We start from the raw sequence: 23322 nt of genomic DNA, 5'->3' as shown, positions 1-23322 counted from the left end.
GTGGAAGGCCAGACCCTATGGGGTAAGTGGGCCAGGCTTCCAGAAAGGGAGGCTAGGAGACCCTCCCATTCATTCCTGTCCTGACTGGTCCCTCACGGAGCCACATCCTCACAGTGACAGTGAGCCAACAGGGAGCTGCTTCTGCTGAACAGAGAGACACAGGCACACAGACACTCAAGTCTGAGCTGGTGCTGGTCCAGCCTGGCGGCCACCCCCCATTCCCACTGGGGAATGGAGCCTGGGCCAAGCCCCACACATAAAACTCAAACGCTCACCTGTTAGCTTCCACCAGATCAGGAAGCCCCAGCTTAGAGGCTGTTTGTTTGCAAACAGACTTGAGGGTCTACAGCGAGGGACTACAGGACATCTATCAAATCAGCAGCTGATTAGGTACATTCAATACCCAACCTTTCAACACCCAACATCTGAGGTGTTTGAGGAAACATGCCAGGTGTGTGGGTCAAACCCGGGTCCAGGTTCGAATCCCACCTCCGCTGCTGCCCAGTGCCAGGAGACGTCAGTTAACCTCCATTACTCATTAAAACAGTAAGAATAAGTAAGGACATCCACCCTTAACCTTGCGGGACCACGTCATGTATAGGGGACAGAACGGGGCTGTGTGCCTGAGAGAGACCAGCACGCTCAGAACACTCAGCTCATGGGGCTTCCTGCTCAGGGCAAGCGCTGGACCAGTCGGGCTTTCAAATCAAAGTTGCTTTCCACTTTGCCTTCCACGGCCAGGGAAAGCCAGCCGGCGACACAAGCCCCAAAGCCCCAACACGCAGGCTTACTGGGGGGCCCTTCCTTTCCCAACTCAGTCTGAAGCCTCTCACCAACTGCTGGAGGAACTCTCCTCCACCAGGTAGCGTGTAGAGGGTGCAGGGCCTCCTGCTCAATAGGAAAACACAGTATTTCCCGGCCACACGAACTACCAACAGGTTTGCATGAAAAATAAACTCTAGAGTTGCAAAACCACTACCTAAGAGACAGCACAAAGGTGTCCGGCTACCAGGAAATGTGCCATCAATGAGAATGGCAGAAGGGTTCTGGGGACTGCTTAGGGCCAAGATCTAACTTGCTGTGACCCCATCACTCCAATCAGTCTGGTCTTAGGCTGGAGGTGGGGTGGGGATGGGCGGGGCACCATAAGCCCAGGGCCAGCCATCCTATGTTCCTCCCAGAACCAGCACAATCCCAGCACACTGGCCAGGGGCACCCTCACAATATCGGCACAGCTCAGGCCCAGTCCCTACGTGCCAGAAAAGACCTCCAAATTCCACACTGCCAAGCCCTGGGGAGGACACGGTATGTCTCAGCAAGGTCACATACAGACCGTGAAAACCCCCTCATCTGTTGAAGAACGGGAGCCATTAGCTGTGTTACTGGCAAGCACAGATGTTGTCTATATCTAAAAATTCCCAAATAGATCAATTAGCATATTATAAAGAATTTACTTCCCTTTTCCCTTGACAGATCATAAAAACCAAAACACAATGCTCAGTTGGAAACTGACAAGTGCATATAGCAGGAGATGCTCTATTAAATGGAGACAAGAGCAGAAGAAAATGGTATTTATAATGATTAGCCACCTAATTAATTCTAAGAGCAGAATGTCAAAAGCTATAAATCCATTTCTTTGGTAACTGAAGCTCGACGTCAAACAAGTCCTTTCTGCACTGAGAAGGGCGGCCCTAACGTCGCCCTGACATCTGGACCCAGCGATACGGCTACGTCGCTTGTTTCGCACGTAAGGTACCTGGAATGCACGTGGAAAAGCCACGGAGGGCAGAGCTCAGGGAGAACACATCCCCCCCAGACGGGCGGCCATAAACGCTAAAATTAAAATATTCAAATACCACAAACGCGCGTAAATATTAACGGAGTTCTACCATGTGTTCATCCCCTCCTGTGGCAACCAACTCAGTTTAAAAAGAGAAACTCTCAACTTCCTCCTGGACAGGAAGCCGGAGGCCTCGCTCTTGTGTTCCTCCAACTTGGCTACTGGGGGGCGGGCATGTGGAGAGAAATTCTAAGACAGGCAAAGGTATCACAACAGTATTATCTTCGGAAAGTCTGTGCATTTTCCTTACTAGTATGTTTAGAAATTACCCTTTGGGGAAGGAAACGACAGGCAGAATGAAAGCAAGAAAAAGCGAAAACCAAAATTGACTTAATAGATGCAGAGTTGTCCTTCCCATACTTCCTGGATTCTCTTCTAAGATGGCAAATCAAAATCTGCATTTAAATAGAATATTTTTAACGCAGGAAAGAGGCAGCCCTGGGGTCCGGAGGTCTTGCAGTCACCATCTATGGGCACAGCGTTGCATTTTAAATGAGATACGGCATTTTGAAATTTACTGAATATATTACATATTCCAAATTGTCTTGTTATTACTACTACGTTTACTAAATTCTCCTCTCCTAATGGGTGTGTTTCTTTTATGGCCAAGACTGTTAATAAAGGTAATGTGATATCACATCACGCTATCAACTGAATCTTGAGAAAAGATTACACCGATCCAAGGATCTCATAAGCCCCAGGCTCTGATCATCCCAGCCATTATTCAGTGCGAGATTCAAACAGTCTGAATTCATTAACATTGGTTGCTACAAATCTGCATTTTCAGACTTTGCCATAAAATACAGGAGTCCAAACCCGGTGACCTGAATCTAATAGCCTTTCATGTGAAGTGGCCGTGTCAACGGGCCTCTCCCAGTGCAGCTCAGGATAAAGCCCCATGTGCTAGGCCTCTCCACAGCTGACCCGGTCACTGCCGGGGAGAGAGACGGGACTGCACGGGCCTCACTCCCGTGGTCACACTGATGTCTGGGCAAACCGCAGAGACCTTGAGCCACTGACAGGAGAGTGGGCGCCCAGAGGACGCACGTTATTAGGTGTCCAGGTAGCCAGTCACACCTGGGAGCAGTCCCTTGACTGCCAGCACCTGGCCTCTGCTGTGGCTCGGATCAGCCCCCCTTACAAAAATGAGTAAGAACTCAAACCTAATGTGTGGCCCATGGGCAAAGCTTCAGGGAACCTCAAGCCCTTCATCCCCTGATGGAGAAACATCATTACCAGGCTGATGGGAAAAGGGAATCCACCCCATTTCCAAAGTCCCAGGAGGAAACCACGACAGAACTGAATGTCATGAGCAAGGAGGTCTCGAGTCTTCGCCATCTTTCATCTAAGTGTTCTTATGACCCCAGCTCCAGGTGACTCCTTAGGGGACATGGTCTGTGCTCTGCACTCCTCCAGCTGCAGGCAGGTCCCTGGGGCCTCCCCCAAAGCGAAGCTTACGGCTACCTCATTTCCTGTGCTGCTAATGACGGCGACGATGATGACAGCATCATTCTTTATTAAGCCCTTCCAAGAGACCAGGCACTTGCTAAGCCCTTCTACCACTGTTTCGCGGATTCCACGCGACTGAGATTATGCACCACTGTTCACATCCACTTGACAGAGGGAGCCTGAGGCACACCAAGTGCAGTGGGGTTTGGTCTGCTCAAGGTCAAAGCCATCAGAGGTGGCCAAGGTCACGCTGCAAGCATTTCTGGCCCTGCCATCAGGACCCTTCCCCCACACCCATCCCCAAGGCCACGGCCGAGTCTTTACCACGCTATCTAGGGTCTTTACCCCCGCCCCCCCCCACAACCACCACAAACGCAAGGAGGGCGTGCTGGAGCCACGCGGCTGCTGCGGGCAACCACCGATCCGACGGGGTTTCTGACAAGAGAGACAGGCTGCTTCCCGGCCAAGTCCAAGGCCGCGTCAATCTGCTGTTTAAACACGCAAGCAGAAGGCTTTCCGGCTTTAAACAGGCCTCAGCGGTGCTGCCGTTTGAGCCCGTGGGAGATCACAGTACAGATCAATATGAATCCTCCTTCCTAGAGGAAGTTGCAGCGCCATGTCAGTTTAGAGGTCATCATCTTTTGCTGTAATTAGGAAGTGGCAGCGAGTTTCAATTGAGAAAAGCCTGGAGTACTGTACTCTCGCAGTTAATGTTTTTAACAAACGTGGGACTGGGGCCGTCATTTACTCATGCAGGAAACGCCAGCTTCCAAATCTCCAAAGGCAGGTAAGAAGGTGGCCACCATGCTGGGCCCATGAAGGAATTTGATATGCAAGCCATCTGTCCTTTAGTCCCATGGGACCCTGGCTAATGAGACTCTGGGAGCCAGTTGGGTCTCCTTGCTGTCATAATCCCAGCTCAGATGCAATTGAGGCAGCTGACCAAGCACCCCTCACCCATGAGGCTGCCACAAGCACGGCACCCTCGGATGACAGGGAAGTTCACCTAGGTGCCCACGCCACAAAGAATTCAAACTCCCCACGCAGCCAGCAGGCCGGGGAGATGGGCATACCTTCACTTCCATGCCTCGGAAAGTTCAGGAACATGCTTTATTATTTCAGGACATGTATGCCTCCCCTCAACAGGTAGTGAACGTGCTGGTCTGCCTTCCGTCTGCAGAAAGCACTCCCAGCTCACGTAGAATCAGCCCTGCCTCTCGACAGGTGCTGGGGGGACCCCACCACACCACCCCGGTCCCACTGCAGCCGGGGGTGCATTCACTCAAAAACAGTCCTGTGGCTTCTATGACGTGCAGACCACGCACAGAAAATTAAGGAGACGAGGGCAGCGGACAAGGCCTCTGCCACAGGGAGCCTGCGGAAATCACTCTAGAATATTCTACGTTAATAAAGCATACTCCTCCTTAATCCAAGTCTGCTCCCAACACCTCTGTCTAATTTCACGCGATAAGAGCCGGAAGGCTCAGTGTCATCCTGGGCTTCTGGGCTCTTAATGACCAAGGGCTCAGGGCAGCCCACTGGCCACCCTCGTTTACTCGGAGGACGCACAGAGGGCTGAAAAGTGTGAGAGGGTTGACGGGCACCCAGCAAAGCCAATCCCAGGTGACTACCCATATTCAGGGATGCAGATGAGGCTAAGGGCAGCTTGAGTCCAGACCTCCTGGGACACAGAGTCTCCCTTCCACCATGCTCCCCTCATAACGCTCGGCCCCCCGAGTTCCTGAATCGTAGAAGCAGGCATCCATCTTCAGTCTGCAGAAGGGGCGGGACGAAGGTTGCCGGACCAGCTGAACGAAGGGCCATTCTGAGACACCTGCACGGCCCGGTCCAGAGTCCCAAGCTCCCTGGGAAGGGGCAAGGCCTGTTCTGAGGCTCTGTGTCTGGAACAGAAGCGCCGCCCAGCTGACAGCCTCCCCTGCACCCCAGGAAACCGATCGCCCTGCACTGCTTCAGCTGAATTTTTCAGGGAGTTGCAGGTTACACCCTGCCAGGCCAACAAAGGGTTCCTTTGAGTCCGACAATGTATAGCTTAGCTGAAAGGGCAGAGAGGAGGCGGCCACAGAAAGGGTGTCGAGTTACAGGGCGCCGGAGCCAGATACCTTTACCCCGTTTTCTGCAAATCTTCTGCATTAAACAGCAGCGCAACACTGTCCGATACATCAAGGCCCACTCTGAACGGATCTGATGGACGGAAGCCACGGGCACATCCAATCCTGTCTGCCTGGAAGGTGGAATGGGGGGCTCTTTGTGGGAGTCATCGTTGTTAGTCACATACATTTAGGAAGACATGGAAATTCAACACTGTAATCGGATGCTCGGAACTGCCGTTCATCCCTGGTCTGGGTTTTTTTATCTCTGTACATTAACATTTTTTCCCCCTAGTGTTCTATCTTTTTGCCGTATATAATTAATTTTAACAGTTTCTGCAACCCACCCCACAAGTTGTTGTTATTTCTTTTAAGTAGTATACTGCTGAGAAATTGATTTGTTTGCTCTCTTGGCCCTAAAGAAACCACATTATGAAATATGTATAAATGTCACTGCTTGAGCTGCTTCACAGGATAGGTACAGAAAAACGTCCCGTGTCACCTGCCTGCATAGGGGTCCACCCGTGGCAGATTTTTTCATGTATCACCCGTGTGCCCACACACAAAAAAACTGACGAATTATGTGTTTTCTTTTAAAACCTATTTATCCTTAACTGGTGTAAGTCTAGGGGAATTATCTTAATTGCTATGTGGAAAGAATGAATTGCTAACGCATTCAGTTAACCAAGAAGACTTTATTTTTAACAGTGTGGGGCCAGGTGGGAGTTGCCAAGTTTGCCAAAAAATGAATGAGTCAATCAATAAATAAAGCAAACCCGCTCGGTAGGTGTTAGCTGCAACGGGCAACAGCCTACGGACACGCTTCTGCCAGGGATGACCGACTCCTAGCCGTTCCCAAAGCCGTGCTCTAGAAGATGCGTTAAAAGTCAAGATCCAGAGATCAGAGATGAAAAACTAAGTGCCCAGGTTCCTTCGGTATCACATGGGCTGTTTCTTGAGCTGTGAAGTATTTATTTCTTTAAGGTCTGTGGCCGAGGGAGCTGCTGCTAACTTGAAAATAATGCCGGATGACACCTGAACCTGGGAGGTGGTGTGCGTCCCTCCACAGACACCTAGACGGCAGGACAACTGAAAGTGCCCAAAACTAAGACGACGGAAAAAAAAAAAAAATGCTACTGGTCTAGGAGTAGTTGATAACAGCGGTGCTGTTAATATACAAATACTAAACAAAAACACTTACACAAAGAAATAACCTTTTTCACTCATTAATCATACCCAGAACATCTGATTTGAGACCTAACGTTTTTATAAGAGAAAGCGCATCTCCCCTACCCACTCACACATCCACGTGTCCATCCTCAATCTGAAACTTACAGTCAACATAAAATAGAACTTCCTTCAACAAGTGGGGCCTTGACCCTGTCCCCTGTCCCTCTGCAGGCCGGTGTCACCTCCATCCACTCCTCCCCATTCTTTCTCCCTTTAACACGGACATACTACAAGCCTCAGGAAAATGATAATCATCAGTCATTTGCCTCTGGTTGTCCCCGTAACCTGGGCGGTCATTTCTCTGTCTGCTGGGGAGGCCGGGCGAGGCAGGTATGCCTGTCAGAGGCTTGCTCGGGTCCCCACCACGGCTGGCTTCAGAGGGGCTTTCCCTGCATCCATGAGTCCTGCGCACAAGCCACACGCTCGGGTCAAGCAGCTCACGGTCAGGCTCCACTTCACATGGACCAAGTGCTTGAGGGAGGGGCTGACCCGTCATACACCCGAGAACATGAACTTCACAGAGAGCCCTGGACCCCTGGAGTCGTCGCCGACTACACAGGGACCCTCCAACCCTGGCGAAGCAAGTCACACTACTGCAGGGTTTCAGCAGGGGACGAGGGGAAGCCTGGGTCTGGGCCCCAGGTCTACAAGCAGGTCCCTGGTGCCAGCAAAGGGACCCGAGCATCCAGTTCTCACCAGTGGGGATCTCGACCAAGGTCATAAGAAGAGAGGTGACCTGCTTCCCAGCATCACACCCCAGTGGGTGCTCAGCGATAATGCACCTCCCGCCCACCAGGGGAGAGAGGGCCCACCGTCCCTCTCAAGCAGGGACCTCCAGCACAGCACGGCTCAGCAGAGACCCGGGCCGGCCAGGGACCAGAGGGCATTCAGGCGGGCTCCCTTACTGCCAGACACATGGGTGACAGACTGAAAATTAAGATCCTCTGTTTCGTTCTGCGCCTCCCTGGCTGGGAAATCGACTCTGATTAGAACCAGCAGTCGTGAGGGGCGGGAGGAGGGGAAGGGCACCGAGGAGGCAGGAAACGGCCCTCCGGGAGGAGCAGGCGCCAGGCGCCCGACCGCGTGCGACCTGCACGGACGCTCTATGCCGGGACTGTGAGGTTCTCGACAAGGGACAGGGGCTGAATCGACACCTCCCAGAGGCCGGCTCCCACGTGCGCCTGGATCCGTAGCTCAGGAGTCCAATCCAAACCAGAACCCAGAACCCAGGGCTCTAGCCAGGACGCCCCGTCCCGATCCACAGGAAGCTGTGGAAGCGGCACCAGCACCAGCACCAGCACCCGCCCTGCCTCGGCCTCCTGGCTGCTTGTCATCTTCAAGTCCCCTGGAGATGAAGGCCCGGAGTCTGCCTCGCGCCTGTGGTTTCTGACACTGGTGATCGTGCCTCTGGCCTCAGGACAGGATCCCAGGTCCCTGGTGCAGGCTGGAGGGAAGGACTGGAAGGCGGATGACCAGTGCAGGCCCTGAGCTCAGGAGGACCCTGGGACGCCACCAGTGGGACCAGCATGGCCAGGGCCAGATACCTCCCCCACACTCCAACACTCAGAGTCACTGAGATGCGGGTGTTTGTTTCTAAAGTAAGGCAATACTCTCCCTTCCGTTTTTCAGGAAAGAAATCTGTCTTGGCATCAATGGGGCAAAGGCCCTGATGACCAGGGAGCAGACCGGGACGAACCCTGCTGGCCCGCCGAAGCCACGCTTCAGAGAGTCCACAGCCTGGCCCCCAGGGCGGGCTGTGGCAAGGCCCTGCCACCACCGAGCACCCTACCAGGGCGCGAAGACCTCAGATGGCCCTTCCCAGGGGGCTTGCGTGGTGGGTCACCCTTCTGCCCCAATGGCGTAGTGTGCAGGCCTCTCTGGGGGCAGGTGGCTGGCGACACGGTCGTGCCTTTGCCAAACCGAGGCCACCGCGACCCCGCCACCATCTCGCCGAGTAAAAGCTATGGGCTTTGCTTTCCACTTCCACTTATTTGCAGGCATTTCACAAAAAGGATTTATTTTTCCGACACTTGTGATAGATTACGAGGTAACTGGGTGCCATTACAGTTGTCAACGCCGAATAACCAAGAGGCAGAAGACAAGGGTCTACCTGAACCTGGGGAGAACCGACTCTGGTTTCAGAAGTCGGCAAACAAGAGCGCCCACTGAAGTTTCACTGTAGTTAACAAGTGACAACATACAGAATGGACGGCAAAAGCAGAACAAAATGCAGCAGGTCTCAATGTGCCATGTCATTAATTCATGAGTAATGACGAAGCGAGCCTCTTTGGGGGCAGAAAAATGAAATGTTTGAACGTATTAAGGAAAAAAAAAAAAGCAACACTCCAAAATACCAAGTCTAGAGTAATAGGTATATAACGCCAGTGAAGACACACTCGAGTCACTCAGAGGATAAAGATGAAGCGTAAACGGCTGTAGCGCCTCCCAGGTCTGCCGTTCCGAGGCTGCGGCTTCTCATGAGCTTTGTGTTTTTCACCTGCTTCCTTCCCCTCCGCCCACATTAAAAAAGACCCGTCTAGTCTAGAGACCTAGGCAGGTGAGGTGTGCCAGGCTGAACCAAGCCGCGGGCCTTCCTTGGGCTGCAATCTAAGACATCCCTATGTACTGATTGTGGGTGGGGCCGGGGTACAAGTGACGAGCCACAGAGGTCCAAGATTTAACACGTGCTTTCTGGGGACATGCGAGAACTCCACCCTGGGAGTATGTACATGTGTGTTCAGGGGTGAAGGTTAACCCACTGGCAGGGCGCCTAGAGCTGGGGGACAGCCAGGTCCACGGGGCCACAGACAATGTGGGTACGGCTGCAGACACTAGAGGCGCCCGTCCGGCAGTGGTCATGCTCCAATCGTGGCCACTTCCAGTATCATACTGACCCTCTCAAGCCCTCACAAAAACCACACTGCAAATTACGCCAAAAACACAGCAGTGCTGGGAACCACTACACAAGGCCAAATCAACAACTGTGTTGCAATTTCTCTCTGATGCCGGATCCATTTGGGCAACGCTAGGGTTGCTTTCTCTGAGAGCGAGACCACTGTTACCCAGGACCCCACAGTGGTTCAAGTATCAGGGTGAGTCAAATGACACGCTGTTCCTCAACCACTGTTAATACTTAAAAAGTCCCTTTCATCCTTATACTGTGAATGTCGACTTTCTTATCTTGAGAGGAAATGGTTTTCCAACCCGTGGAGTTTCTAGAATGTACCGAGTGTCACTCAAGTTCTAGCTACGCAGACGAGATGCCCCCGCTGGCACGTGAGCCTTGGGCATCTTCCCGTAGAGGACCAGGGCTCCGGGCACGGCTTGGATGCAGACTGGACATCCGTGGGCACGTGGGTGCCCCATGGCTTGAAACATCTTCACTGAAACATCTTCAGCCCCAGCACCCAAACTGGGACTAACCCCCACCAGCCCCAGATGCACAGACTGTACAACAGTGCCTCTGCCTGAAAATCCCGGGCCGGTTCCAGCACATGGGGTCCAGAAAAAGGACAATGGGCGAGAGCCAGAAAACAGATAACTGTTGGCCTTGAAAGGCAAAGCTGCATGCATATGGGTGAGGCCCACGGTGACTTATTTCCCCCAGGGGAGGCTCGGTGGCCTTTCCAGGCTCTCATGTGCCCCAGTGCTCGGATTCTGACAACTGTCCAAAGGTTACAGTCTCCGCTGACGGGTAACCCTCGCTGAATGTCATGCTCTGCTGTGGTCCTTGGCGGGGCGAGCCCTCCCAGGTCACTCCTAGGAAAGGTTTCTGAGCCTCTACATCAAATGTGAGCTTTTTAAAAGGCAGCGGTTTCTGAGACCATCCCAGTCCAACTACTCAATTCATAAGTGAGGCCTCCAAATGCCTAGAAGAGAGGTGGCTGCTAGTGACCAGACAGCTACATCGGTGTCCCCAGCCGACTACTCCCTGGGGAGGTGGCGGGAGCCACACGGGGAGATGCTTTCGAGGGGCCACGGCCCACTCTGCAGGTTGGGTTCAGACTGAGGTTCGGCTCGGCCACCCACTGGTGCTCACAGTGCCGACGCATGCCAGGCTGAGGCCACAGTGGTGAACTTGACCCTTCCTCAAACCAGAGGCTCCGTCCTATTCGACACTTCAGGGAACAAGTGTAGGGGTGTGACAGAAAAAGACACTGAGAAAATGTGCTCGCGCACTCTTTTTTCCTGCTTTAAAATGATGTTGGTAGCTCAAAGAGAAAACATTCTTTTTTAAGCAGAATAAAAAATCAATCACTTCTGAAAAGTCGCCACTTGGAAACTTTGAGGAAGATCCAAGTTTTGTGAAAAATGGCTAAAGGAATGTTCAAAGTAAACTCGGGACCGCCCCGAGCCTGGTTCCGGGGGAGCACAGGACTACACCGATCGATATGTCTCAGCCACACTCCCAATGAGCACGGACGGAACCGAAGGCATGCCCACACTCCCCGTCGAATCCACAGAAAAAAATCAAGACACGCTCGAGACGTCCTGGAGGCCGGCAGCTCCAAACATCCGCGCTCACTAAAGACGCACCATCATCCGCGAGCTGCTCTCTCTCTACAGGCGCCCATCCACCATTGCGCTCGAGCGACTTGGGGGCGACACGAGACTAATTCCCTAACTCATTTTTATTCTTTGTAATTCATATGCCGAGAAGCCCTAAGACGACTTCCATTCTGACTTGAGTTCCTAGCAGTATAATTTCCGTTGACTTATCTTTACAGAAGCAGCAGCAGCAGCAGCAACAATCACTTTACACCGAACTATATTGCTTCAGAGTTAATTACATGTATTTTGCTTTTGATAAATGAAAATACCAGATGCAATTAATTGAAAGACAATCAATATGATCCTGCTATTAGACATTCCAGTGAAACATCCAGAGGCTGCCAGCAATCCATAGCCATCGACTAATTGAAAACACATTCCAAAGGGGATTTTAGAAAATCTGAACTTTTACCTGGAGATATTTCACAATAACTCACCAATATAAATCTGTCCACAAACTCTACAGTTCACGCGATGCGTTGTCCGTCTTTTTAAGGGAATCCAGCTTCATTGGTTCAAAACCATTTAAGGCGATGAAACACTAAAAGCAAAATGAATTGGGTCAGTGAAGCTACAGCAGCAATTTTTTTTTGTTGTTTACATCTAGCCATCCTCTAATTGCATTTTTCCAATGCCTTCGACTCTAAGCTACCAGAGGTTATTAAATGGTTTCATTAAAAATACTATTTGTCTTGCTTTAGTCACACACCAGATCAAATTAAGCAGGAGAGCACCAGAACAAATGAACCCTTTCCATCTATTTTGACGCAAAGCCAAGTGTGCAAAACCAGAAGGTGATAGTGTGTCATCACCGCGAAAAGGTCATTTAGCTTTCTTTTGGTCTCCAAGTAGCCAGCAAGGGCTCAAAACAATCAATACCCCCAAGCAAAAAGTTATCACCAACTGTTTGAGAAATATGGAATTCTGAAGTGCAAGTCATACGCGCGTGTTTTATAAGTGCTATTAGCATAGATGTGACAACTGTTAATCCACTGTGACTCTGATTAACGGTTGCAGTTGTCCATTAACGGAAGGCATTTTAACTTACTACTGAAATTGATTACTCAGTTAAGAATTCAATCCTAATGTTCAATAAAATTGCACTTTCTTAGCAAACGCGACATGGGAAGAGGTGATGCATTAAACAGCACTCACATTTATTTTCCTACCCATGGAATGAAGAGCAAATACGCGGTGCCATTCACGTTATCTGAACCACTTCCTGAGCTGTAGGGGACAGACGGGGAAGTGACTCCTGTGGCTGACAGAAAAGGCAAACACCTGGGCAGCGGGCATGAGCAGGTGTCTTTTCTGTGGCTTTCTCGTAAGAACAGATGGAATTTCAACAGATGGAGTGTCCGAGTTTAGAGGTAACCTTTCTCCAGCCCCGTGAGAAAGGAGAGGTACGGCTCACGGCAATGAACAGATGACCATTCCAAGACCGTCTTGCGACCAGTCCGGATTCGGATGGCTGATTAATAGTTTTTAGATGTATGAAATGACTGTAACCAGCTTCTCAGCTGTACTCTACTTTTCAAATCATTCAGATCTTAGGAAGCTGGATGGAGTTTCTTAATACAGTTTCTCCTTTTTTAATCCACTTCCCGTTTGGAAAAAAAAAAAAAAAAAAAGGTGCCGCTCGCTGCCAGCATTAATTTTACATAAACACGCTCTTTGAGGCTGAAGCGAATCTGACTGGTTTTCAATGTGGAAATAAAATACAAAAACTGTTCTTGGAGTTATTTCTAAACAGAACTTGTCTTTACTCCTAATGTAACAGAAATGCATACATAAACCGGATTCATCAAATCAATCTTCGGCTAACTGTTCGAGAAAGATGTTAACGTCACGCATAGGAAAGCTAGGTTTTCTAAGATTGGACATTTTCAGCGATCGAGAATTACTATATTTTGTAAATGGACATACCACCACTAAAACCAGAAGGCTATAAATAGGATGTCATTTGTTTCCAAAGGCTATGGATATACTAGAGCGATGTGAAAAATATCGATATACTAGAGCGATGTGAAAAATAATAATAAAAGCAAGATACCCGTGGCCAACTTTTGGGGTCAGTTTAGGACTGTGAATTATCGGGGTAACTGTTGCAGCCACAAGCGCTGCTGGTGAGTGTTCGTGGGGCACACAGGAAATGGGCGAGAACAATGTAGTCTCTTGGGATTCATGCCGGTGACATATCCTGCCGATTATGTGGAAGTCAGAGGGGACTCACTGAAACTTTTAGGTCCCCTCTACGCCACGTCACGGAACAGAGCATTCGAGTGCCCTGACACCAGCCAGCTGCTCCTTCAGGACTAGAGTCAGGGCCAGGAATGGTTTGAAGACCTGCTCATAAGGGTGGTCTCTAGAGTCAGTTATCGTTTACCCAAGGTCAAGAAGTAACTGGCTCCCAACGGTGCCCACACACCACTGTTTACACCCCCAATTTTCCAATTCGAGGAAGAGGGGTGGCAGAGACAGTCCAGCCTCCTGACCGCATTTTATTCATCTCCGGACGGCTCCACTTCTGGAACATGGTAGGAAACCGAATATTTAACTAATCGAATAATGGCATTTACATCTCTGACTAACATAGCAAGTCCTAGCAGGCCATGGGCTTCCTTTCCCCTTCTATTTCTAATGCTTTGCAAACACTTATGAACACACATATATGTAAACAACGAATTTCCAAATATATAAGGAAATTTTACATATACCTTAGATATTTGGAATGTCTGTAACATTACTTTCGATTTTAAACAAAGATCTGAAGACAAAGGTAACATTGCAAAATCCACCTAATCTTACCAGTGGGTACAGATTCCTACTTTGAGATGTTTCCTAGTAAAATTAAATAGGAAACAGACAACTCTGCTTGAATAGAAGGCTTCACAGAGGAGGTGCCATTTCGTGGATTTCCAAGACAGAAATTCGAGACAGACTGCCCAAGTGAACACCGACAGCCTGCTTACTGAATTAAGAACAGAAAGACTGCCGGGCTCACTGCCTGAGCGCCCGTGGCTGCTGGACGGTCGGAAGTGGTTCCCGGAGACTGGAGGCGCAGAACGGCAACGTGAGGGCAGTCGGCGTGGAGTCGCGCCCCGCGGATGCGCGAGGGGACATTTTCTTGGCGGGATTTCTGAGAACGTCCAGGAGTATATACAACAAGACAGAGAAAGGACGCAGCTGATTAAAATCACCACGGCTTCTCTGCCAGCGACCGCAGGAGCCCGAGCGGGCCGGTCCACTGAGCCAGCGGCCGCAGCGAGCAGACCAGTCAGCTCCAAGCTCGCTTGGCCGTTTCTGGCCGGGGAGAAGGGCTATTTTTGGCCTGTCCCATCGACCTGGGTGAATCTAGTAAACATTACTCGGCAAAGGTGTTCCATCCACAGATGATGACAATGAGGGGTACGCGACCCCCGCCCGGCCACACACACGCGCGGGAGAGGAACAAGCAGCACCCAGAGGCTGAAGAAGCCTGAGCCGGGCTGTGGTTCCGGGGGGGCTTCGACATAGAAGAAACAAACAGTTCAGGACACACTGCCTAGAAGGGTCCCTTCCACCTGGATTTTCAGTTTCTGGTAATACTAAGTCGGCGCACTCCCGGAGGACCAGCCCTGCCCGCACCTGAACTTCATGTCTCCCGAAACTGCGCCCGTGCCCTGCGCGGCACTGAAGGCCCCACACCACCCCAACTGTCAAGTGAGGGGAGGGCACACAGGCGGGCCAGCCCGGGCTCCCCCTGCCCCCCGGCCCCCGGCATCATTTGTGTGACAAAGTGTCCACTTCCTCGCACTTACTGCACATGCATCATTTCTAACGCTGTTCTTTGCGTCTCAGGCTTTGATGTGCCAGGTCTCGTTACCACCCGGGGCCGGCTTGAACCCCACCTGGGTTCTTTGCTCTCCCTGACTCACATTTGGGTCATCCAGGCTTTAAAACGCCATCTACTGTCCTGCCATGGGCAGTGGGGAACGCCGCCCCCGCTGCTTCTCGCTTCTAAGTGGAGCGCCGCCCGCCTCCTCTCCTCCAGGATGGCCTGGGCCTTCGTCAGGAGAAAGGGCCTCAAGTGGACGTGGGTGGAGGTGGCCCAGGCTGCTTGCGGCTTCCACGGGTCTTGCCTTCCTCACGCCATGCTCTTCTGGGATCCAGGGGGCCCCATGAACATTTACTATGTGAGCCCGAACGTAATCTGCGGAAGTCGTCCATTAGGCAACTGCCAGGACAGGCTACCGGGAAGGGACAGGGAGCGAGCACGGAGTCACGAGGGACCACACTCCCTGGGACTCTGTCCTGTCTGAGACGGAGGAGACAGCATCCACAGGCGAGTATCACAGGTGACAGGACCCTTCGAAAAGCCACGGAAGTGCAGCCGGGGCCTGCAGACAGCAAGCACTCAGTAAATGCCAGTCATCAGCAGACTTGACACACGACTCCGGGACAAGGTTGTCCTCATCGGCATCTTCTAAGAACAAAACCCATCTCTGCCCAAATCCTGAGACAAACGGTGCACATGCGGCACAAGAGCCCGATACCCCCAATCCGGTCACTGAGCAGAGCGACGTGCTCCCCTCACCCCACCCCGCCCTGCCCAAAGGTCCTTGCCTCAGTGAAGAGGCCTGAGCAGGGTGGTGCTCAGAAAAGAAACGAAGGCTCTGAGAACCAACCAGAATCAGCCTCTCTCCTGGTAAGTGTTCCCTTGGTGCGGATGTCACCGGCGGCCTGCTCGAGAGGTGCCTGTCCTCACCAAACTCACGACGGAGCCATGCTAGCACGATAAGCCAGCACGCCAGGAAATGCCCACCCTTCTGCAGCTGCAAGGGCCCCCCTCAGGGGACAGCACTGCCCCACCCGCCTCCGGCCAGGGAGGCCCAGCCACACAGAACCTGAGCCAGCGCTCAGAGAAGGCTGACCCCACCCTGCAGAGGGCCTCCAGGGAGCCCGGGTGCGACCTGCAGGCGCCTGCCTCTGTCCCCATGCGAGCCCTATTTCCATCTGTTAACTCCTTCTGCCAGAGACACTAGCCCCCCACACTGTTTTGGGGTGTCGGTCTGTGTGAGGTGAGTGACCCTGAGTGACAGGGCCATGATAGGGATGTGAGGGCATGGGAAGTGGGTGTCAGGGGCTTTCCCATGGATCCATAGCAGGTCCTCACAACTATCTCAAGTTCAAGGGTAGCGGGTGGGAAAAAAGCCTCAAGCAGATGCGGAACTCTGAAGTTTCCAGAAACCAAATGCCTGCTCCCTAAAACAGACCTGCCTGTGTCAGCGAGAAAACCCCCCTGGCCAGATGGATGGACAGAGTATGGTAGGCATTCACTCAAGGTCACAACAGCAGCATGAGTGCGTTTCACGGGACGCCGCGAGCAGCCTTAGGCCTCTGGTCCAGAACGACAAGGGAAGGGCACTGGGCTCCCTGTGCGTTCCCCATCCCCTGCCACTTATCAGCCCCTGGGTCACACCCTGGCCACACTCAGCAGGTCTCTCACAGCGAGGGTGACATTCCACTCCCACCTCTCACCTGCCCTCAACTCTCCAGGGTCCCTGTGAAGACGAGCAATGCAAAACGACCCACAACAGAAGCAGCGGGGCATCAGGGATGCCACCAGCAGACTGGCACAGGAGATGTGGTCTGCCCGCGTGGGGCGCTGCTGGGGGCATCTCTGAGCAACATGGAGGGGGATGGGAGGGGCTGACAGCTGCTGAGATGGGGCCTCTCCCCTACCAGTCCCAGCACTCGGCACACTGGGCCACGTGTGCGAGTTGCCCTCTAGCCAGGACCTCTGGCTGACACTGTGACCTCACAAGCCCAAGTCACCTGGGATGGCGCCCCTACTCCGTCCCACATTACTTATGCGCCTGCCCAGCCTGTAATTATTAACTTACCCCCAGAAAGGCCTAGTCCGACAGGCATGAAGCAGGGTGGAATTCTGGTTTGGTTGTCACGTGGGAAAAACCAAGCTAACATCTGCTGAAGTGCAGAACGTCCTCTGCACGCTGGACAGGACAGGATGAACACGGTGTGACCCGAGATACCTCCACCTGGCTCTAGCCAGGTGACTCCTTCCCAGGATTCGATTCTACTTACCACTGCCCAAGAATAAACAAACCATATTAATGAGCTTAGAAACAACTATCCTTTATCCAGGGGGAAAGCTAATTCTTTCCATGTCCCATACAGCCCACGTTGGCATCGAGACACTTAAGGTCAAAGCAGCACTTCATTATAAGCCCCCCTAACCCCCACGTCCAATAGTTTCGACATCAATAAGAAAAAATGCCCTCCGGGCAGAAACGGTACATATAGTCTTTGCAGAGAGAATGTTTATGGAAATTTTGTAATATTAACTATGTTCAGCTGGTTTTAGGTTTTAAGAATGTGAAAAAACCCAACAGCCAAGATTTTAGAACTCTTGTCTTCAAATGCAAGGACAGCCAGTGGAAAACCCGAAGGGAAGTCTTGGAGCTCTGCCATTTGCTTAAGAAAAACAAAATAGGATATTTTCTGTGTTGTCTCAGATGTAGTCAATTAATCTGTCCGTTCCCCTGCTCCGGCGGCGTTCGGCTTTCTACTTTTGTGCCCCACAGAGCCAAGGGACCCAAGATGAGCGAGGGGACCAGGAGCAGCTTGGCCTGGTAGCGTTCGCCGCGTCCATCCGCTGGGGAAACGCTCCATTCGAAGGGGCTCCAGCGATGGAGAAATAATTAAGGGCATGAGGATGCCAGATTTGGGGGGGAAAGGGGAGCCTTGGAAACAACTGGAAAAAATAAACATAGAAAGCAAATCAGTAAATGGTGCTGCTGATCAGGCCTGAAACAGGCCGACTTTTGAAAGAAAGAAAAAAGAGAAGTTCCATGAGCAGCAACCCATACGCACGTCATTTTGTGAATTCAAGCTGTGTTCCCACACCCCAGACTGCCCAGCTGGCCGTGGAAGTGGAGGCAGCTGGTCTGAGCAATATGACCCTCGGCTCTGAGCCTGGCTGTATCCCCATGTGTCTGCAGGAAAGTCAGATGAGCCATGAAGGTCCTGTTAACTCTGAAGAGACCAGAGGGGCCAGGACCCCCTTAAAATCAGCTCAGCCCAAAGAGAAGCCTGGCGGCTGGAGTCTCAGCCCCATGTACGGGCCCCGAAACAGACGAAAGAGACCGGTGTAAATCCACACCACAAATCACACACTTCAAATAGTAAGTGAACATGGAAACCAGCTGCCGAGGCACACACTCCTCTGCGAGAGGGTCTGGAACCTGCCAGAAGGTGTGGAAAGGGAGATGGGCGCCAAGAACAGAGGCCAGCTAGCGGTGACCACTGACCGATGCCCCTGGAACGGGTCCGTGGCCCAGGCGACCTCTCTGGTGGAGAGGTGGGCAAGGAAGGGGTGATCTCTAAGCGCCTTCCCACCAGACACCCCACAGACACCCCGTGTGACAAGGGGCATGGGGGTCAGCCAGTAATCAGGGGACCTCCTGCTGCTCAGTACAGTGACGTAACACCTATATGGTGACAATCTTTAAAATAAACCCCACTGATGACAGAGCAGAATACTATAGAGTCAGCGAGACAAACACCCCCACCCACTGTCTGGGGGAGTGTGAGGGGAAACCTTTCCTGAAGATTCCATCCCCCACCCCATCCTACCCCCAGGGAGAAATCAGAGTGGTCAATATTTACATAAAAATAAGGAACCATCTAAAATGCCACATAGAGAGAAAATAGTTGGAAAACTGCCTCTCCTGACAGCCTAGAGAGCTGTAGCTACGTTATCGTATATTACGATACTTTTATCAACAGATTTTTAAAATTCAGAAACATTTAACAGAAAAAATACTTACAGGTTAAATAGAAAAGCAAACACAAAACACAGAATTCAAATGGTACATAAATTTTAAAGTAGTCTTTAAACAGTGAATTTCATTTTTTAGTATATAAGTATATGCATGAGACAGAAATACAAATCCAGTCTTAAAACAAGTTATTTCTCATGCTAAGATTAAAGGCAATTTTTAAAATGTAAGACTTTCAGACCACGAAAGTCATTTATCGTTTAATTTTCTTCATACTTTCCTATTATTTCTCCATTTTCTGCAAAGGACAGATGCCCTACAATCTGGAAAATGCAGTGGAAACGCTGGGGGGCTCCTACGTGAGGGAGGCTGCTGCGCTGGCCACACAGAGCTTGAGAGGGTCCCGCGCGGCCTCGGCCTTGGCTCCCAGCCTCAGCCTCTCTAAGTCACGGCTGCACTACCAGGGTGGGTTCTGATGGAAGGTAAACCCCTCCATTCTTGTTCAAGTTCACCCCTCAAAAGGGTGTCCCTCTTGGAGATTCCAGTGTGTAAGTCTGAATTCCAGTGCCCCAGCCAACCTGAGAATGGGGGGCGGGGAGCTGAGATCCCATCCTCCCTCCTGGGGGCCAAGGAGAGGAAGGGTCCTGCCGGGCTCTGGGCCAAGGCTCTGCGGACTTCTCGACAGGCTCCGGCCAAGTTCTTGGCCATAGATTAGATTGCAGAAGAATGAGCAGGAAGCAGCATTAAAAAAAAAAGAAAGAAAAAAAAAGAGGACTATGACTTCAGGATCAAATGGCGAGTCCACAAGCCCTGAAAAATGACTCAGGAAGAGTGACCAGCTTTAGGTACCGACAGTATTGATCAACGGGCTACATGCAGAGTTTCAGGTGGGGCAGTGACAGTGAGTGGAATTCACACGGCCCGGTAACAGCCCCCCAGGCCCTTACTCTGCAGTCCTCACCCCAATCTGCCGCGCGCCGCTGAAGACATTGCCTGCACTGTCTATCTTGTGATGGCTTAGGTGGTCACCGCCATGGGAACTCGGAGCTAGGACGGATGAGGCTGTGAGTGGCCTTAGTAAAGTCCCCTGGTCCCCAGTTTCGCTTCCTCACCAGGGTGTGAGTGACCATCGGTACCGCCTCCGGAGGCGGCAGTGGGAATTACGGCAGCACCGCCTGGCACACCAGATGCATCAAACAGCTCGTATCATTTCACAAGCGTGTTGGTGGATTCGAGAACCCGGAGGCCTGGCGGGACAAAGCCCTGAAGGAAACTAGGTTCTGTTTTATTTCAAAGTAAATTAAGAACCTAAATCTCAAGGTTTGCGAGAGATTTACGTTTCAAATGAAGTACATCATTGCCATCAAAAGGAGCTGCAGCTGTACCTGCAACACAGAAATGACTTTTTAAATCTATTTACGGGGCTAGGAACGTTACGGAGGACAGCACGTTAAGAAGTTGCAGGTACAAATGTGAGCAAAGCACTCACGGTCCAGATGCAGGTCAATTCACGGGTCCCACATATATTTCTTCTTCCAGGGGCAACGAACTTTTAAGAACAACTCCCAGAGCCGGATGAGATACAGACAGCATCTCATCCAGGAATGGGGAAGCCAAGGCCAAGGTCACCCAGAGACAACGGTCACAGGTGTCTTGCCTCAGTCCTATCCATTCCCCACCCCAACATGCTGTCAGAAACACTGACAGTGGTGTGAACCCCCCACCAGCCGAGACCCGCGATAGGACATGCCCTTCGCATCCGATCAGAGTTCAGACCACAGTACAGGACACAGACACTGCAACTCACCCCCCAACCCTGCCGCCCCCACCCCGAGAAATCCAGGATAAGGAGAGAAAAGCCAACCACCAGCCCACGGCCCACCCAGCTGTGTGAACCACCGCAAGCACCGGGTGGTGTTTATGGGTCAGGAACCTCCCAGGTTCCAGCAGTCCAGGCCCCTAAAGCACATGCTGACACCGTCTACTGACCCACGGGCACGAAGTACGTAACCCCGAGACCCTGAACCAACTTCCACGCGTTCCTAAGTGTGGCTGCATTTCATTAATATCCAAGGTACAGAGGAGCTTTTAGCATGAACATTCCCAAGGATAGTAACTCATAAACGCTGCCCTCACTCATAAGATGAATGTGTAAACACACATGTACGCATGTTCCAAACACAGTGCAAACGTGCTTTCTGGAGGAAATTCTATTCTCTGGACTTGTGCTTTCACAGTCCTCAGGAAAGCAGGCCAAGGCCCTAGGTGCCCAGGGCTCATGCAGACAGAAGTCATGCCGACACAGCCTGTACTCCCCTTGTGAATCAGACCCACACTCCCTGTGTTCCGATCAGAGCGTCACTGCTAATAAAACAGCGATGTTCAATAATCCTTTCTCTCAAGTTGTTTCTTCACACTTTTCAGTCAGTGTGGACTGTGCAAAAACACACAACCCAGACGAACAAAACTCACAAGGCGAAGAAGGGTTCTTCCCAAACCGTCCAAGCCAACGTGGCACAAGCTCCTCCAAACATCACCCCCGGACGGATGCTGAGAAACGGGGCAAGCTAAGTGGAGGCCAGAGATGCCTCGTTTCTCTGGGCATCAAGCAACCCTCGGGTCTCCACCACGGCTTTCCTCTCACCCAGTGTTCCAGTCCAAACTGGGTCCAAAACTTTAGGAGGAAGTACTATTCCTCACCATTAAAAAGGGACAAACTAGTGATATATGCATCAACTTGAACGTATCTCAAAAGGAATTGTGCTGAGCAAAAAACTCAATCCCAGAAGGCTACATGCTATCTGATTCCATTTATGTAATGGAATTAATAAAATTATAGAGATAGGGACAGACTGGTGGTTGTCAGAGTTAGGGACTGGGAAGGGGGCAGGACACCCCAACTCTGGAACTTTCTCTGAGCAAGCTGGGTCTGGGAACCTGGCCAGCCCCATATACAACCAACCATGTATGTTGGCTGTGAACTGTCTTGGCCACCTGAAGCGAATGTGGCTCCAGACAACAGTGGGTGATCCTTTGGGTGACGGACTGTTGTATCGTGACCTTTGGTGGTGCATATTGGAACCTACACACGCGATACAATGGCACAGAAGTAATTACACACCCAAACGAATACATGTAACGCTGGGGAAATCTGAATAATACCTGTGGGTTGTATCGACATCAACTTCCTGCTTGTGTTATTGTTACTATCATTTTGCAAAATATTACCATGGAGGAGGACTTGGTAAAGAGTATTTATTACTTTCCTTTCGACTACAAGATGATTCTGTGATTCTAGTCAAAATAACAAAATTTAATTACAAAAATAACAGGTAGGTTTGGCCACCCCCCTTCTCTTGGTGTCTCCATTTAGTTTGACTAGTGTCGAGCGATAAACAGGGAAATTCTTTCCTTTAGTGGACCGGTGTTTACAAGGAGCCGTGAGGAGCCGTGAGGAGCCAGCCCTGTGGACACACTGTGGGATCCGATCCTTCCTCTGGCCGCCAGAGGCCCAGGAGCCCGCTCGCCTCTGCAGAGCCAGAGCGCACGGCTTCTGAACCCTGACCTCCATCCACTGGGCTCGGCAAAGATGCCCGCTGCGCTAAGTTCTTGCCTGGGTATAAGCACAAGTGACTGGTTCCTCTCTCTGCCCCAGCTGCTGCCGGGACGCCAAAGGCTCCCCAGGGTCTGTCTGACAGAGGGCACCTTCTCTCCCGGAGCTGGACTGGGGGAGAGAGAGAAAACCAGCCGCCGGGCCCAGCTCCAGGACTCCCTGACCCAGCCCTGCTAAATCGAAACTACAAGCAGCAGGCTGGAACGGGCCAAAACCGTCCTGGACTCACACACACGGCTGTGTGCTGGGCTGGCCACCTTCCAAGATCCAGCTCCCTCCGAGAAAGTTCTGGAGCTGGAGCGTCCTAGCACATCACCAGGGTCAGGCAAGCCTCCTGCCCGAGCTGACCTACAGCTACAGTCCTGCTTGTCCAGCAGCCTGGGGACCCTGCCGATGCCCTCAAATACCACGAAAGCCTTTTGTGTCAAAACTTAACCACGCCGTATCGAGCTGAAGGTTTTCTGCGGCCTTCTGCGTCTGTCCTCCAGGACCCGCTGCCTCCCTTTTAAGGAGTTGGCTCGCTCCCTCCCGCTCTCAGTAACTCCCTGCTGATTCAAAGAATCCGAAAGAAAATTACAGCAGCATCGCTGCTATTTCTGCTTTTATTGTCTTCAGGGGTTACACTTTTTTCGAAAAGAGTTTATCGTTAATGTCTCCCAGTGACAAGAATGAAAGTACCTCCCTCTCCCCAAAATGTGCCATTAGGTAAAAATGTACAGATAAAAACATGTTTCAATAATAACACTA

General features: G+C 51.5%; 1 protein-coding gene across 2 annotated transcripts in view; it reads right to left on the bottom strand.

Moving 5' to 3' along the window:
* CTBP2 (C-terminal binding protein 2) overlaps positions 1-23322 on the bottom strand; it is a 146933-nt gene that overhangs the window by 88272 nt on the left and 35339 nt on the right. For both annotated transcript variants that reach the window (XM_025047524.1, XM_006912866.3), the window contains exon 2: positions 11616-11719. The gene's annotated coding sequence lies outside the window, so the exon portion shown is untranslated. The remainder of the gene's footprint in view (positions 1-11615; positions 11720-23322) is intronic.

The sequence above is a fragment of the Pteropus alecto genome, unplaced genomic scaffold (genome assembly GCF_000325575.1).
Source record: "Pteropus alecto unplaced genomic scaffold, ASM32557v1 scaffold74, whole genome shotgun sequence".
Classification (NCBI taxonomy): domain Eukaryota; kingdom Metazoa; phylum Chordata; class Mammalia; order Chiroptera; family Pteropodidae; genus Pteropus; species Pteropus alecto.
This window is presented reverse-complemented; position numbering and strand designations above follow the sequence as displayed.